Here is a 7,225-nt window from a genome sequence, read left to right as displayed (position 1 = left end):
TTTGCTACACTACTGCTCCAGGTTTTTTGTGTGGAAAATCTATCACAGTAAGGCACAGCTGTTTATTGGATGAGTAGGAAAGAAAGACATGTTTGTGGCAATCAGAAAGTTTTAGGGTCTTTTAAGTTGTATAAAATGGCCCTGCAGAAACAGTTAAGTGTTCTTAGGATGCAAAGGTGGAGATGAAATGTGATATCAAAACCATTGCAAGAAGTATACAGCAGCCATCTCTTGAGTTTGAACCTGGTACTCAGATAGGCAAGAAACCTTTAGGATACACAGATTGTTGGCCTTGTCCCATATCATTGCATAATCTGATCATGTGTGAATTTCACAAAAGACACATATTGTTCTGCTAGTTTGGTATTGATGATTGGCTCAAACTCCCAGTGAATTTTGTCTTCATGGTCTTTTTTGTTGTTGCTGTTCTTTTTCTTTTTTGTTTTTTAACTTTTATTATAGTAGCGTACACATATAATATAAAAGTTGCCATTTTAACCATTTTTAAGTGTAACAATTCAGTGACATCAATTATATTCATCCCAAACTGTAACTCTGTGCCCACTATGCAATAACTCCCTATTCCCCCCAACTCCCCAGCCCCTGGTAACCTCTAATCTACTCTGTGTCTATGAATTTGCTTACTCCAGTCATTTCATATACGTGGAATCATACAATATTTGTCCTTTTGTGTCCTGATTATTTAGCATAATATTTTCAAGGTTCATCCCATGTTTTTTGCATGCATCAGAAGTTTGTTCCTTTTCATGGCTAAATGATATTCCATTGTGTGGATATACCACATTTTGTTTATCTGTGTTCATTTATTTTTTATTGAGGCTGAGTTATACAGTCCCAGTCTTCATCTTGCCTCTTTCCTTCTGGTGTCCCACATGCTTCTAACCTTCCTCTTCCAACCATACTCACAGTCATCTTTGTTCAGTGTACTTACATTGCTGTGCTACTATCACCCAAAACTGTATTCCAAACCTCTCAATTATCCAAAGATCCAAAGTGTACAATCAATTGCCCATGGTACTATCATACAGCTGTGCATTCATGACCACAATTATTTTTTTTTCTATTTTTAGAACATTTTCATTACTCCAGAAAAGTAATGAAGACAAAAAAAGGAAACTCAAATCCTCCCATACCGCTAACCAGCCCATCTCCATTATTGATTCACACTATTGGTATAGTACATTTGTTACTGTTGATGAAAGAATGTTAAAATACTACTAACTGTAGTATATAGTTTGTAATGGGTATATATTTTTTCCTATATGCCCCTCTATTATTAACTTCTAGTTATAGTATCATACATTTGTTCTAGTTCATGAAAGAGATTTCTAATATTTGTACAATTAATCATGGACATTGTCCATGACAAGAGTCACTGTTTTATATATTCCTATCTTTTAACCTCCAACTTTCCTTCTGGTGAGATACTTTACTCCGAGCTTAACCTTTCCACCACATTCACAGACCATTCAGCACTGTTAGTTATTCTCACAATGTACTACCATCAGCTCTTTCCATTTCCAAATGTTTAAGTTCACCCTAGTTGAACATTCTGCTCATAATAATCAACTGCTCCCCAGTCTTTAGCCTCATTCTATTCTGGTAACTTATATTTCATATCTATGAGTTTACATATTATAATTAATTCATATCAGTGAGACCCTGCAATATTTGTCCTTATCTCTTATCTTATTTTACTCAACCTTGAGTGCCCTCAAGATTTCTTCATCAACTCACATTTTTTAAGATGGTTTTGTTCACACACCATACATTCCATTCTAAGTAAACAATCAACAGTTCCCTGCATAGTCATGTATTTATGTGTTCACCACCGTCACCACTATCTTTATAAGGACATCTCCGTTTCTTCCACAAAGAAGGAGGAAGAGTCAAAGAAGGTAGAGAGACAAAAGGAAAAAGCAAGAGAAAAAAAAAAACATGACAGCTAGGAAGCAACAAAAGGAAAGATAGCATTAAACGAAAGTAGAATAGTCAGACAACATTACCAATGCCAAGAGTCCCATACTCCTCCCTTATGTCCCCCTCTTATATGCATTTATCTTTGGCATATTGCCTTTGTTATATTAAAGGAAGCATGATTTGTTTCTGTAAATTATAGTCTCTAGTTTCCATTGATTGTATTTTTCCCCCAATTCACCCTATTTTTAACACCTTGCAAGGTTGACATTCATTTGTTCTCCCTCATGTAAAAACATATTTGTAGATTTTATCACAATTTTTGAGCATTCTAGGTTTCACTGAGTTATACAGTCCCAGTCTTCATCTTGCCTCTTTCCTTCTGGTGTCCCACATGCTTCTAACCTTCCTCTTCCAACTGTACTCAGAGTCATCTTTGTTCAGTGTACTTACATTGCTGTGCTACTATCACCCAAAACTGTGTTCCAGACCTCTCACTCCTGTCTTTCCTATCTGTCTGCAGTGCTTCCTTTAGTGTTTCCTGTAGAGCAGGTATCTTGTTCAAAAAATCTGTCATTGTCTGTTTGTCAGAGAATGTTTTAAGCTCTCCTTCATAATTGAAGGACAGTTTTGCTGGATATAGGATTCTTGGGAGGTGGTTTTTCTCTTTCAGTATCTTAAATATATCACCCCACCTCTCTTGCCTCCATGGTTTCTACTGAGGAATCCACACATAGTCATATCAAGCCTCCTTTGTATGTGATGAATCGCTTTCCTCTTGCTGCTTTCAGGATTCTCTCCTTATCTTTGACATTTGATAATCTGACTATTAAGTGTCTTGCTGTAGGCCTATTCAGATCTCTTCTGTTTGGGGTATGCTGTGCTTCTTTGATCTGCAATTTTGTCTTTCATAAGAGATGGTAAATTTTCATTGATTATTTCCTCTATTATTGTTTCTGCCCCTTTTCCCTTCTCTTCTCATTCTGGGACACACATGACACATTCATTCCTTTATTTTGTGTTGTCATACAATTCCCAGAGATGTTGTTCATATTTTTCCATTGTTTTCTCTATCTGTTCTTTTCTGGTGGACTTTCAGAATAAGATTATTCTCTCATTCCTGGGTGTTTTCTTCTGCTTCTTGAGATCTGCTGTTGTATGTCTCCATTGTGTCTTTCATCCCTTGTGTTCTGCCTTTCATTTCCTTAGATTCTGCCAGTTGTTTTTTCGAACTTTCAGTTTCTACCTTATGTACCCCCAGTGTTTTCATTATATCTTCATCTCTTTTGCCATATCTTCCCTAAACTTTTTGAATTGATTTAGTATTAGTTGTTTGAATTCCTGTTTCTCAGTTGAAGTGTAAGTTTGTTCCTTTGACTGGGCCATAACTTCATTTTTCTTCATGTAGGTTGTAGTTTTCTGTTGTCTAGGCATCTGGTTTCCTTGGTAACTCCAATCAGGTTTTCCCAGACCAGAATGGGCTCATAATTCAGAAGGAGGCAATAATATCAGGTTTCCCTTAGGGTGTGCCTTAGAAGTCTGACATACACTGTGAGGCCTCAAGCCACTGTGCTTTTCTGCCTAGCAGGTGGTGCCTGTCAGCCTGTCACTCCTGACTGGTGTAAGAAGGTGTGACCCATGACTTTTCCCCCAGGCTCTAGGGTCTGGCTCTGAATGGAAGGCAGGTAGTAGAGCTTGGCACCACCTTCTTCCTCTTAGGGAAGATACACAAACTAGGGAGATATCATTTGTATTTGAATAGTCTCTCTACTCTATCTTTACCCTTGTCTGGGTCACAGCACTGGTAACTGAAAATGGCTGAGACTTTTTCCACAGAGCTGAAAACAGGACAGAAAGCCCCTCCTTCAGGGCCAGTCCATGACCACCCTCAATTTCACCTGTCAGCCAGAGATAGCATCTGGTCCTCTGGGCTCCCCCTCCCTCCCAGAGAGGTCCTCCAGTTCTCCAAAGTCATTCATCACCAAAAGCCTCTGTCTCGTTGTTGCAGATTCATAGCTTGCATTGAGCAGTCCACATTTGTTAATTAAAACCTGAGTTGGGCCTGGACTAAGCTATATTCACTCACTCTGGGAATGTTGCTTTCTGCCACAGCAAGGTTTTGCAGTTCCAGCAGTCATGGGGGAGGGGCCTCTCAGCTCAGTTCCACAGGTTTTACTTACAGATTTTATGCTGTGATCTTGGGTATTCCTCCCAATCCAGGTTGGTGAACAATGGGTAGACAGTCATGGTTTTCCCCCAGCAGTTATTCCACATTGTTTACCAGTTGTTCCTGGTTGTTTATTAGTTGTTCCAGGGGGACTAACTAACTTCCACTCCTCTCTATGCTGCCATCTTTTTCCTCCTTCTTCATAGTCTTTTAAGAGCTGCTCACATATTACTCCAACCTGATGGAACGTAAAGGTGAGCTGGTCCTTCTATATCCAGAAAGAACCTGGGTAGCAAGGTGCTGAAGAGTGAGGATACCTTTCCAAAGTACAAGCTTCACTCTGATTAAGAACACCTTCTAAATGTCTCTACCTCTAGTAATGACTATATCCTTGCTTATGTTCTGAATGTTTGCTCCAGAGTTGCAAGGCATCATTTGCTACTGTGCAGAGCAGGCTGCTGCAGAGTCTGTGGTGGGCTCTGTGTCTGAAGCAGCAGCATTGGCAGCTCAGAGCCTAAGGCTGGGACTGGAGCCAGGCAGAGGGCACCACTGCTTTGGGGAGCCAGGGCTCAGCATCACTATCTCAATCTCCATGGGCCACTTCAATGCTGCCTCAACATGCCACGCCACTGAGGGGCCAGGGACCAGAAACAGACACAGAAGTAACTGCAGCCTGACCTCCAGCTCCTCAGCAGGACTTACAAATGAAGCCAACTCCAATGACGCTTCCAGCACCCAGCCTGCCTTTTTCTTGTTCTGCTGTACTCTGATTCTTATAGGAAATAAAGAGTAGAGTTGTCTATTGAGGATATAGTACTACTGGATTTTGAATTTACCCTTTTAGTTACCCTTACTGAAAATCTTCATTTCTTCACACTAATCCAAGCCATTCTCTCTGGTCTTCTCCTTTCAATTTTCAGAACTCTTTTTAGTAATCATCATAAGGTAAGCCTCTTATTGACAAACTCTCTCGGTTTCTGTTTATCTATGAATATTTTTAATGGTCCCTCATTTTTTAAGGTGCTCTTTCAGTACCTTAAATATATCATACCACTGCTTTCTTCCCACCATGGTGTCTGAGGAGACTGCCCCCAGGTCTCTGTGGACTTGGGTTCCTATGCCTGGATGTGCATGGGACTCTTCACTGTTGTCCCTGGTGGGAGGGGAGAGGGATCTGGGCCACTGCCTCTGAGCAACTCCCAAGCCGCACAGGACCAAGTGAGTATGAGGAAGTGGATCCAGGGGTCTGGGATGGAAGTTTCCTACCTGGTATTTTCCTTTTCTTTCAATTCAGCATTTGTGGGGCCCTTCTGCAGTCTCTACTGTCTTCCAGAGTTCTAAGAAAGTGGTATTTGTCCTTTTAATTCTCTGAATCTCTCAGCTCCATCCACTTTTAAGAAGCATTGCCTTAAAGCAAATGGAGATGCCAGAGAGACAATTGTTCAAACCCCTAGCTAACCAGGAAGAAACTGTTAAAGCTCACCATTTTATAGTTCTTTACATCCCTTTACCCATGCCCTCCCACAAGGCTCAGCCTCATTTTGCTAGGGCTCAGTTGCATCTGCTCTTTTTGGATGAGGCTCCCATGATCTACTTCAAGTCTGTCTCTACCATTCCCTATTGTATTTCCTACTGCTTGTCCTATTTTAAAACTTCATCCACATCATTAATTTGTTTTGGCTGCCTCACCTCTGCTGGCTCTTAACTTTGTAACCTATCAAATACAGAGGTCAGTTTAATATCTACATAACTAAATATACAAGCTTAGGAATCACCCACTTCCTTTTGCACTTTCATTTGATTACTGTTTACCACCTGCTGCTGCTCACTGGTATCTATGGTTTATTTTTTCATGTCATTTCCCATCTTCCTGGTGACAAATTGTCAAGTTCTCAGTCTCTTCATTTATGCTTGGGTGAGTCTCTGATCAAATTCTGAAAGTTTTAAGGAACTTTAGCCACAACTTAGGGAACTTAGTCCCCTCATTTTTATATTCATGTATCCAACTCCAATAAATGGGCTTATGCTTTATTCCTAATATTGGTTACATGTCCTTTACTCTGATCAAAGCTTGGTCTCAACACCTCATCTGGAAAAAATCCCAACACCATGGTACTTCTAGGACTAGAGTTCTGCTGGCTCTTGCTAACTAGCAAGTAGCTGGAGCTCTGCTCCTGTTGACTTTCTGGTCATTCACTCTTAGCCTAATTCTTGAACTATCTTTGTCTCACCAGTGCCTTAGGACCTGGCATATTGTGATATTCCAAAATGTGAGCATTTATATGGGACACAAATATCTTCATATTTTTTCCCTGAGTCTTTCATTATATAGTAATATATACATACAAAATATTATTTCAATTTAGGTTGTTATAAAGATATATCCTACAGGAACCACTAAAAAAGTCAAAACAAAGATATACTACTAATAAACCAATAATGGAGTATTAGTGTGCTAGTTTGCATGAATTATGTCCCCTAAAATGCCATTATCTTTGATGCAGTCTTGTGTGGGCAGGAAACGTATTGGTGTTGATTGGGTTGGAGACTTTGGATGCTTCTGTGGTGATGTGATTACTCAGCTGTGGGAGGGATCTATCACTGGATAATTTCCATGGAGGTGTGGCCCCTCCCATTCGGTATGGCCTTGATTAGTTTACTGGAATACTATATAAGCTCAGACAGAAGGAGCGAGCTTGCTACAGCCAAGAGGGGCACTTTGAGGAATGCATAGAAGCTGAGAGAGGAGCTGCAGATGAAACACAGTTTGAAGATGGCAATTGAAAGCAGACTCTTGCTCCAGAGAAGCTAAGAGAGGACAAATGTCCCACAGCAACTGAGAGTGACATTTCTGAGGAACTGCAGCCTAGAGAGGAATGTCCTGGGAGAAAGCCCTTTTGAAACCAGAATTTGGAACAGACGCCAGCCACGTGCCTTCCCAGTTAACAGAGGTTTTCCAGATACCATTGGCCATCCTCCAGTGAAGGTACCCGATTGTTCATGCATTACCTTGGACACTTTATGGCCTTAAGACTGTAACTCTGTAACCAAATAAACCCCCTTTAGAAAAGCAAATCCGTTTCTGGTGTTTTGCATTCTGACAGCATTAGCAAACTAGAA

General features: G+C 40.4%; 1 pseudogene; it reads right to left on the bottom strand.

Moving 5' to 3' along the window:
* Positions 1-269: 269 nt before the first annotated feature.
* LOC119530215 overlaps positions 270-7,225 on the bottom strand; it is a 57,647-nt pseudogene continuing 50,691 nt past the window's right edge.

The sequence above is a fragment of the Choloepus didactylus genome, chromosome 3, assembly GCF_015220235.1.
Source record: "Choloepus didactylus isolate mChoDid1 chromosome 3, mChoDid1.pri, whole genome shotgun sequence".
Taxonomy (NCBI): Eukaryota; Metazoa; Chordata; class Mammalia; order Pilosa; family Megalonychidae; genus Choloepus; species Choloepus didactylus.
The sequence above is the reverse complement of the archived record's forward strand: the minus strand, read 5'-3'. Positions and strand labels throughout refer to the sequence as shown.